The sequence below is a fragment of the Penaeus chinensis genome, chromosome 16, assembly GCF_019202785.1.
Source record: "Penaeus chinensis breed Huanghai No. 1 chromosome 16, ASM1920278v2, whole genome shotgun sequence".
Lineage (NCBI taxonomy): Eukaryota > Metazoa > Arthropoda > Malacostraca > Decapoda > Penaeidae > Penaeus > Penaeus chinensis.
In genome coordinates, this window is record NC_061834.1 from 23,828,351 (window position 1) to 23,838,350 (window position 10,000).

At 45.1% G+C, this 10,000-nt stretch overlaps 1 protein-coding gene across 1 annotated transcript in view; it reads right to left on the bottom strand.

Moving 5' to 3' along the window:
* LOC125033477 (ras-related protein ced-10-like) overlaps positions 1-10,000 on the bottom strand; it is an 87,154-nt gene that overhangs the window by 76,892 nt on the left and 262 nt on the right. The window lies entirely within an intron of this gene.

Sequence of the window (10,000 nt, forward strand, 5' to 3'; positions counted from 1 at the left end):
CGGCCTCTGCGGCCACGGATCAGGTTAATGTTATGATGTTCGTCGGCGCGCCGGCGGGGCACATCGCGCCTCCCGTTAGCCCGCGCCGCCCCCAACCGCCCTTGCAGCGCCCCAGGCTCATTATCTGACCCGAGCCGCGGCCCGCCACGGCTCGGTGCATGACTCCCTGACCTCCGGGGCATGACAGGGCCGTGCAACAAGGTCGAGCATCCAGCTAATGCAAGCAACGGTGCCTCTGCCTGGAAAAGCGCGTGGGTATATAATGGCGAAGCTGCATGCAACCCCAACCCCACCCTTGGCAGTGCGCTCAGCCGCAGCCCCGCAACACCACTTGCAACCTTTGCAATGACCAAGTCCCCCTGCATTTCCTCAGCCCTACTCGGGAGCCTCTCTCTCCGGGGGGGAGGCCAGCCGCGCCCGAGGAGGAGGAGGAGGAGGAGGAGGAGGAGGAGGAGGAGGAGGAGGAGGAGGAGGAGGAGGAGGCGGAGGTGGAGGAGGAGGAGGAGGAGGAGGAGGAGGAGGAGGAGGAGGAGGAGGAGGAGGAGGAGGAGCACGCTGCTCCGCGCTTCGGCTTCCGTGTCATAATCTACGACGATAAATTGTTTGGAATTTGTAAGCGAGAAAAAATGACGGCAATGCAAAATCTGAGGTCATGGCCGATTACGAGGCCACGTGCCGGAACTCACATCAGCTTTTTCTAATCTTCTTACTTATTTTTAGTTTATTGTCTCCTTACTGACAGTGTATTTTCAGAGCCGGAGTTACAGTCTGATGGCATTTCCTAAAGCCTACTTCACCCATTTTGATCTTGGATTACGCAGAGAGACAGATAAAAAAAAAGCATTGTTCACCGCTCTTATTCTCAAGCAATCTGTACTAAGGTATGAAATAATACTTTTAGAGAAAATGAAATCACTGACAAATCTTACCTCGCTTACCCCTTCACTTTAAGAAAACAAATCCGGGTTTCCCATCCTGCTATTCGGGGGCGGTAAGAACACCCGCAAAGCCTGTACAAAGAATTAACACGACTTAATACGCTCAGCTACGCCCTTCGGAGTGTTAAGGCGGATGAGCCGGCGTGACTGAAACCCCGAGACACGCTGATTGGTCGTCTGTTTGTTTATATAAAGTTATGCATCAAAAGCACCAGCAGCTTTCTCGCAGACCCTCGCAGCAGTCCCATTTCGGGCTTACATTTACCATTCAAATGAACAATATCATATAAACACTCAGGAGGAGTAGGAGGAAGAGGAGGAAGAAGAAAAGGAAGAAGTAGAATATAACGAAAGTGAAGGAGAAGGAGGAGGAGAAATAAAAAAGAAGAAGAAACAGAGACTGTTATGTCTCGTCACAAGCGCCTGTGATCATTGCGTGCTTGCGGTCCTTAAACGCTGACGGATGGGGGGGATGCTGATGAGATGGGGGGGGGGGAGGTAGTAGAAGGAGAGGGAGAGGGAGAGGGAGGGAGGGAGGGAGGAAGAAAGAGAGAGAGAGAGAGAGAGAGAGAGAGAGAGAGAGAGAGAGAGAGAGAGAGAGAGAGAGAGAGAGAGAGAGAGAGAGAGAGAGATGGAGAAAGAGAGAGAGAGAGAGAGACGAGAGAGGACGGAGAGAGAAGAGGAGAGAGAGATGGAGAGGAGAGAGAGAGAGAAAGAGAGGAGGGGGGGGCGAGAGGGTGATTATCTAGCTTAAATTATTTTAGGTTGATTGATGGGGGGGGAGGGGGGGGGGGGGGGGGGAGGGGGGGGAGGAAAGGGGAGGGAGGGGGAGGGAGGGGGGGGGAAGGGAAGGGAAGGAGGAGTAGGAGCGAACCCAGGCTACGATAAGAGTTGTAGAGAGATACCCCGCATCCACGGAAGAACGGCGCGGCGGGGAGGAAGATGAATAGCTGTGATTAAAAAAAATTTTCAAAATAAAATGGACTCGTTTCCGCCCGCGGCGGATGTGGCGGCGGCGCTGTGGGTGGAACAGCCACTTCGACTCGCGGGCACACGAAGCTGTTTACGGATTAGATACCAGAACGGAAGGGGGAATAACGGGGCATATGGATAGATAGATAGATAGATAGATAGATAGATAGATGGATGGATGGATGGATGGATGGATGGATGGATGGATGGATGGATGGATGGATGGATGGATGGATAGTAGATAGATTGATAGACAGATAGATAGATAGATAGATAGATGGATGGATGGATGGATGGATGGATGGATGGATGGATGGATGGATGGATGATGGATGGATGGATGGATGGATGGATGGATGGAGAGAGAGAGAGCATAGAAAGGAAAGAGAAATATATAATAGGAAAACAAACTGAGGGATAGAATAAGAGAGGAAAAGAGTTGGAGGAAGGTGAACGAAACAGACCGAGAGTGAAGAGTGCGCACGAGCGAGATAAAGAGAAAGAAAAAGAAAAGAGAGACAGACAGGGAGAGGGAGGGAGGGAGGGAGGGAGGGAGGGAGGGAGGGAGGGGAGGGAGAGAGAGAGAGAGAGAGAGAGAGAGAGAGAGAGAGAGAGAGAGAGAGAGAGAGAGAGAGAGAGAGAGAGAGAGAGAGAGAGAGAGGGAGAGGGAGAGGGAGAGGGAGAGGGAGAGGGAGAGGGAGAGGGAGAGGGAGAGGAGAGAGAGGAGAGAGAGAGAGAGAGAGAGAGAGAGAGAGAGAGAGGAGAGAGAGAGAGGAGAGAGAGAGAGAGAGAGAGAGAGAGAGAGAGGTGTGCAAAGAAGAAAACAAGCGGGTAGTGTAAAGAGGTAACCAAGTCTGGTGTGACAGGAAATGCTTGAACCCTTTTCCGACAAAGACTGAAACTATAATGAGGAATCCAGACGACAGACAAGCATAAAAAAAAAAACTAAGCAAACACACACACATCAAAATAGTTAGGCCTACCGAACGAATGCCTATTTAACCTCTTTTGATTGCGACAAGAGGCAACATATGCGCGGGTGTGTTCATGAACGACTGCAAGCAAGAGGCCTTTCCCTAATTAGCTCCATGACACACCACATCCGCCTCGCACTCAGGATATTTAATGATGTATAACGCAGTCGCCTACGTATGTCCACACTCCGAGCCCTACTCTGTAACAGGCCGTTCCCAAATCCCCCCTACGCACGTCGGCCCTACCCATCAACCCTCAAATCCTCCTTCAGTTCCATTACAAAACTATAACATGTGTGTTTTATGTGTAGCATAGAGTAAATTTTGTGTAATTTATTGTGTGTGGTGTGTGTTTTCTGTGTGTATGCTAGTGCGTGTGCGTAGCGTGTGTAATTGTGTAGTGTGTAAAGCGTTGTGTATGTTTTTAACAGGAAGGCTTTGTAATCTTGTTTACAAACAAACACTAAGGCAGACGCTGGCTCTTAACTCGTTTAACATGACTTTTGTCTAGGGTTACGTTATCATCAGTCCTGACGGGACCCTTGCCAACCTGCGATCAATCATTCTTAAAAATCTTTCGCCAAAAAAGTCTATCCAAAAACACAATTTCCATCGCCCATACAATCAATAATCCTTTAAATCCTTCGCAAACAAATTAACAGTAAATTGCGTTGAATACTACAGCCCAGGCCTTAGGGTTACCCTTATCAACAGGATGTGGATGAACATAAGGGATTCGTTCGTTCTCTGGCCCAGCGCTCGGGCGGGGCCTGAAGGTCTTCTTCTTCTTCTTTTCTTCTTCTTCTTTTCTTCTTCTTCTTCTTTTCTTCTTCTTCTTTTCTTCTTCTTCTTTTCTTCTTCTTCTTCTTTTCTTCTTCTTCTTCTTCTTCTTCTTCTTTCTTCTTCTTCTTCTTTTCTTCTTCTTCTTTCTTCTTCTTCTTCTTCTTCTTTTCTTCTTCTTCTTTTCTTCTTCTTCTTTCTTCTTCTTCTTTTCTTCTTCTTCTTTTCTTCTTCTTCTTTCTTCTTCTTCTTTCTTCTTCTTCTTCTTCTTCTTCTTTTCTTCTTCTTCTTCTTCTTCTTCTTCTTTCTTCTTCTTCTTCTTCTTCTTCTTCTTCTTCTTCTTCTTCTTCTTCTTCTTCTTCTTCTTTTCTTCTTCTTCTTCTTTTCTTCTTCTTCTTCTTTTCTTCTTCTTCTTCTTCTTCTTTTCTTCTTCTTCTTCTTTTCTTCTTCTTCTTTTCTTCTTCTTCTTTTCTTCTTCTTCTTCTTTTCTTCTTCTTCTTCTTCTTCTTCTTTCTTCTTCTTCTTCTTTCTTCTTCTTCTTCTTCTTTTCTTCTTCTTCTTTTCTTCTTCTTCTTTTCTTCTTCTTCTTTTCTTCTTCTTCTTCTTTTTTCTTCTTCTTCTTCTTCTTTTCTTCTTCTTCTTTTCTTCTTCTTCTTTTCTTCTTCTTCTTCTTCTTCTTCTTTCTTCTTCTTCTTCTTCTTCTTTCTTCTTCTTCTTTCTTCTTCTTCTTCTTCTTTTCTTCTTCTTCTTCTTCTTCTTTTCTTCTTCTTCTTCTTCTTTTCTTCTTCTTCTTCTTCTTTTCTTCTTCTTCTTCTTCTTCTTCTTCTTCTTTTCTTCTTCTTTTCTTCTTCTTCTTCTTTTCTTCTTCTTCTTCTTCTTCTTCTTCTTTTCTTCTTCTTCTTCTTTTCTTCTTCTTCTTCTTCTTCTTTCTTCTTCTTCTTCTTTTCTTCTTCTTCTTCTTTCTTCTTCTTCTTCTTTCTTCTTCTTCTTTTCTTCTTCTTCTTCTTTCTTCTTCTTCTTCTTCTTCTTCTTCTTCTTCTTCTTCTTTCTTCTTCTTCTTCTTCTTCTTTCTTCTTCTTCTTCTTCTTCTTCTTCTTTCTTCTTCTTCTTTTCTTCTTCTTCTTCTTCTTCTTCTTTCTTCTTCTTCTTCTTCTTCTTCTTCTTTTCTTCTTCTTCTTTTCTTCTTCTTCTTCTTCTTCTTCTTCTTCTTCTTTCTTCTTCTTCTTTCTTCTTCTTCTTTTCTTCTTCTTCTTTCTTCTTCTTCTTCTTTCTTCTTCTTCTTTTCTTCTTCTTCTTCTTCTTCTTTCTTCTTCTTCTTCTTCTTCTTCTTCTTCTTTCTTCTTCTTCTTCTTCTTTTCTTCTTCTTCTTCTTTTCTTCTTCTTCTTTTCTTCTTCTTCTTTTCTTCTTCTTCTTTCTTCTTCTTCTTCTTCTTCTTCTTCTTTCTTCTTCTTCTTCTTCTTCTTCTTTCTTCTTCTTCTTTCTTCTTCTTCTTCTTCTTCTTCTTCTTCTTCTTCTTTCTTCTTCTTCTTCTTCTTCTTCTTCTTCTTTTCTTCTTCTTCTTTCTTCTTCTTCTTCTTTTCTTCTTCTTCTTTCTTCTTCTTCTTTTCTTCTTCTTCTTCTTTCTTCTTCTTCTTCTTTCTTCTTCTTCTTCTTCTTCTTCTTCTTTCTTCTTCTTCTTCTTTCTTCTTCTTCTTCTTTCTTCTTCTTCTTTCTTCTTCTTCTTCTTCTTTCTTCTTCTTCTTTCTTCTTCTTCTTTCTTCTTCTTCTTCTTTTCTTCTTCTTCTTTCTTCTTCTTCTTTCTTCTTCTTCTTTCTTCTTCTTCTTCTTCTTCTTCTTTCTTCTTCTTCTTCTTCTTCTTCTTCTTTCTTCTTCTTCTTCTTCTTCTTCTTCTTTTCTTCTTCTTCTTCTTCTTCTTCTTCTTCTTCTTCTTCTTCTTCTTCTTCTTCTTCTTCTTCTTCTTCTTCTTCTTCCTCCTCTTCCTCCTCCTCCCCAAATTTCTAGCAACTGAACTATCTCGTCAAAGCAAAACAAACAGCTGCAACTGACACCGCCTGAGCTGTCCGTGGTGCAATCCCGGACCCCGAAGGAAACAGCTGGTGTTCAGAGCGAGAGCGAAGCAAGATTGAGATATGTTCTTTCGGCGAAGGAAGGAAGAAATGTAAGCAATCAAAAGCTACGACATGAATAAAAATCGACATCTCTGCTACACACATTCCAGAAAGAGAGGACGAAGCCATAAGGGAACTTCTCTGTGTTAAAGTGAACGCGGCCAAGTGGACTGGTCCCTCAGGGTTTGAAAGTTATTTAATAATGCTCACCGCCGGCGTTTGCTGTTGCACGTGTCAAAGGATTTGCAAAAAAATGGCGTTATACATTTGCTGTTTCTTCCTTTCAATATTTATTCCATATTTTCTTCTCTCTCACGAGTTGGGATCTTTCTCTCCTGATTTGCTTGTTTTATGCTCCCTCTTGTCATTTTCTTCCTATTGTGTGTCTCTATTTTCATGGCAATTTCTTCCGTATATTTTCCTCTCTTCTCCTATCTTTCCTCCCTTTTTCTTTTTCATTCACACAAGAATTTACTGTACTTTCTTAACATCTCTTCCCACTTCCTCCATTCTGTCCTTCCGAATTCTCCAAACGCGACCAGCCAGAGCGCGGTTCGCAACGACGTGTCTTCTGCAAGCGGCTGAACCCTAGACTCGATTTTTGCGGTCGTATCCTGCAGTTCAATTCTGTGGTCGAAATCCATACATCTCGACCTCGAAAAAGGACTGTGCTTTCAGGTCCCCTTCAGGATCTCATTGTCCGATGCCCCCGCCCCCTCACAGGAGATAAACGTAAAATCCATTACTAGGTACTTTCGTCCCACATAACCCAGAGACGCATCCCAAAACTTATAGAATCTAGCAACACCCATTGTCCGCTGGAATCTGCCTTAAACCCTATTACCTCATAAAACCTAGCAACGAGTCCCATACCCCCCCCCCCCTCTCACCGCGCTCCCCGGCCGTGATCCCATGCCACGTCGCAAATCAATCTTAAGAGGTGCCACGTGACATGAAGCGGCCGAGGTATATGGCTGGGTAGGCGATGCCACGACGGGTCAGATAAGCTATCGGCCAAGTGGAAGGCAAGACCAAGATTACAGAGGGACTTTATCGGGCGAGAGTTGCCGCGCACCCTTCCCCGACCTCACGGCTGCCCTCGCTCCCTTACCCCGCTGCTCTTTTGTTTCATTTCCCTTTCGGCGGCAACATTATCCATTGATTTTTCCTCCCATAGTTCTGGTATAATCTTTTTCTTACTGCTCTGTAGCTGTTTCTCTGTCTCTGTCTGCCCCCCCCCCCCCCCTATCTCTCTGTCTCTGTCTGTCTGTCTGTCTGTCTGTCTGTCTGTCTGTCTCTCTGTCTGTCTCTCTCTCTCTCTCTCTCTCTCTCTCTCTCTCTCTCTCTCTCTCTCTCTCTCTCTCTCTCTCTCTCTCTCTCTCTCTCTCTCTCTCTCTCTCTCCCCACCCATTTAATATAACATTCCTCCTTTCCCTCTTTTATCTAATCTCTCGCTCCTTACTCCATCTAATCTACTCTTACTCTCTTCATCCCTCCCTTTCTAACTCTTTCTAACTCTCCCCCCTCTTCTCTCTCCCTTGCTGACTTTTCCCGCCTCTCTCCCTTCTAGTCCCCACCGCTTGCCTTCTCTCTGTCCTCTCAACCCCTTCCCCACCTCTCCTAGCCGCTCCCTCTTCCTGAATGGGTCAGCCTACTGTATCTATCCCGTTTCTGGTAACGGTGTTTTCTTTCCAAATAACTTCCTTTTTTTCCTCCCCGGTCCTTGACTAACACCCTTGCCTCCCACCCAAACACACCCTTCCCTTCATCTATGGATAAAAGTCGTCTCTTTTCACCATCACGAGGTTCCTCTGCTTTGAAACCCGGCTTTGTGATCGCCAGAGAATCTTGACGTTTGCCGTCCTAAATAAACAACAATTATATCTGATCTTATTTCTCACTGTCTGTTCGTCTGGCTGTCTGTCGCTTTGTCTCTCTGTCTCCCTGTCTTTCAATTTTTGTTTCTGTTTCGGTCTTTGCCTCTCTACAAAGTTTTAATGATGTGGTCGAATTCCCACAACTTTAGTGAGAAAAAAAAATTGGTACACAAAATGCTACAAGAATTTGTCCCTTCAGCTGCAGCCATGACACCTGCCGCAGCGCCAACTGCAATTGCAGATCCAATGGCAACACCAGCTCTAGCTCCCCGACAGACCACGCGAGATTCAACAGAAGGAAATTAAAACAGGGACCCGCATCAAAGGTTGGTGCAGAAAATGGATCAGATGTTGGCCATTATGTAGAAGCAGATTGCTCGACAATTTCAGTTTCAGGAAGGAATACTTATTCTCCTTGGTCAACAATTTCTACAGCCTGTGGAACGAATTGCTCAAAACAACTTTAAATACACCACTCGGAATTTTAAGTCGGATGACATACTAGACGTGCTTTTGTGCGATATTTAAAGCTTGACTAAAAGCTCTCCTAAATCAGTGGAACTGCAGACAACTTGGGTAGATGTTCAAGTGTCTCCCCTGGCTCTTTGACGGACATGGAAACTTTTTAAATGAAATTTTAAACAACTCTCTTGAATTTTGCATAGAAAACGGTTTGGCAGGCTTCCACGATAGTATCCGTTCATATACAACAATGGGGGAACCCCTCACCCCTCCTCGTCAGCCGCCCCCTCCACGAGACCCCCTCTCTCCCCGGGCCTTCAACCACGTGTTCTGACCCTTATTACCGGCACCTCGTCCTACCGGTCACTGCTGCACCCATCCCCCTCCCCTCCCCCTCCAACTCGCCGCTTGCCCCTATCACGAGTCCCCTCGCCGTCTCCCTTTTTGTCGTCTATGGACTGACGTAATGAGTAAAGATGAGAGAGGGAGGGACGGACGGAGGGAAAGAGAGAGGGAGGGAGAGAGGGAGGGAGGGAGGGAGGGAGGGAGGGAGGGAGGGAGGGAGAGAGGGAGAGAGGGAGAGAGGGAGAGAGGGAGAAAGGGAGAGAGAGAGAGAGGGCACGGCCGTGGCGACAGTGGTCTCGAGAGGCCGAGGCTGTAACCCAAGAGTGCGAGCGAACACAGCGACGTCACTCGAGGCACTTTTTGTCCTCTTTTGTCGACCATTACTCCTCGTTACGCTTGCGCTGGCTCTTCATCATGCACTCCGCCGGCTCAGCTGCTCCGAGTTATCTGCTCTTAGATCACTTGGCCCACTTCATGATCTAATCGTGTAAGCGAGACAAAGAAATTACGTAATTCAGTGGAATCACGATTATTTCCTCTTGGCACTTTTTACAACACTTTTTTCGGATTGGAAAGGAGGAATGGGTGTCGCTTGATTATGCCTCTGCTTAATGGCAGTCTGGAACTCATTGACGAGGGTGTCACGTGGTCCGACTCCCGCGGTTCTCTTGGGCCTGTCACAGGAACCTTGTTATTACTTCCATTAATAAAATATTGATGGCAGCAGCAATTAGCAAGCTGCCAGGTGTGTTCAGTTAGATTAACTTTTTAATATCTGAGCACTAGTTCTGAAAACAGTGTGTACATAAGTCTATAATTGTCAGTAATGTGTAAAATACATGCTAGTAAAGTAATTTAAAGACATTCAGCGTGTGTGCCTATGAGCAACTGTGCATGCTCTGAATACGTGCGTCTCAATATGAAGCAGCGTTTTTTCTCAGTCATCGTTCGTCAGATAATTAAACAGGGAAAACCGTACCTGTAACGGCATAAAATAATCGACCGTTACGTACATATTCCTTGGATAAATATAAATAAACTAAATCGAGCGGATTACAAAAATGGTCTTTGCCCGAAGGAGGCCGTAATTAAATACCCCCCCCCCCCCCCCGCAAGATGTTAAAAGCGAAATAGGAGGTAAACCTTACAATATTTCGTGCGGAGCCACATCTTGCGCGGAGACAACCTACACTCCGCCGCATGTCCCAGTATAAACAGCAAGCTCACTTGACGATGTATCTGATGAAGACATTCCATTAGCTCATCCAAATACATCACATAATAATAATCCATTGTCGCGCATTAAACGACAACAGGTGTTTTTGCTTTTCCTTTCGGTGTCACACTGTAAAACGGTGACATTAATTATGCCGATAAAATGCCCCATGTGAGGGAGCCTGGCAGCGCCCTGCATCTCTTGCATCACGGACTGTCAAGTCGGAGTTATCCGAGTGATGAGCCGAGAGACAGAATGAAAGCTAGAGGTTACCATTATGCGCAATACAAACCTAATAACACTACATCAAGCACTGTTAATGTTAGT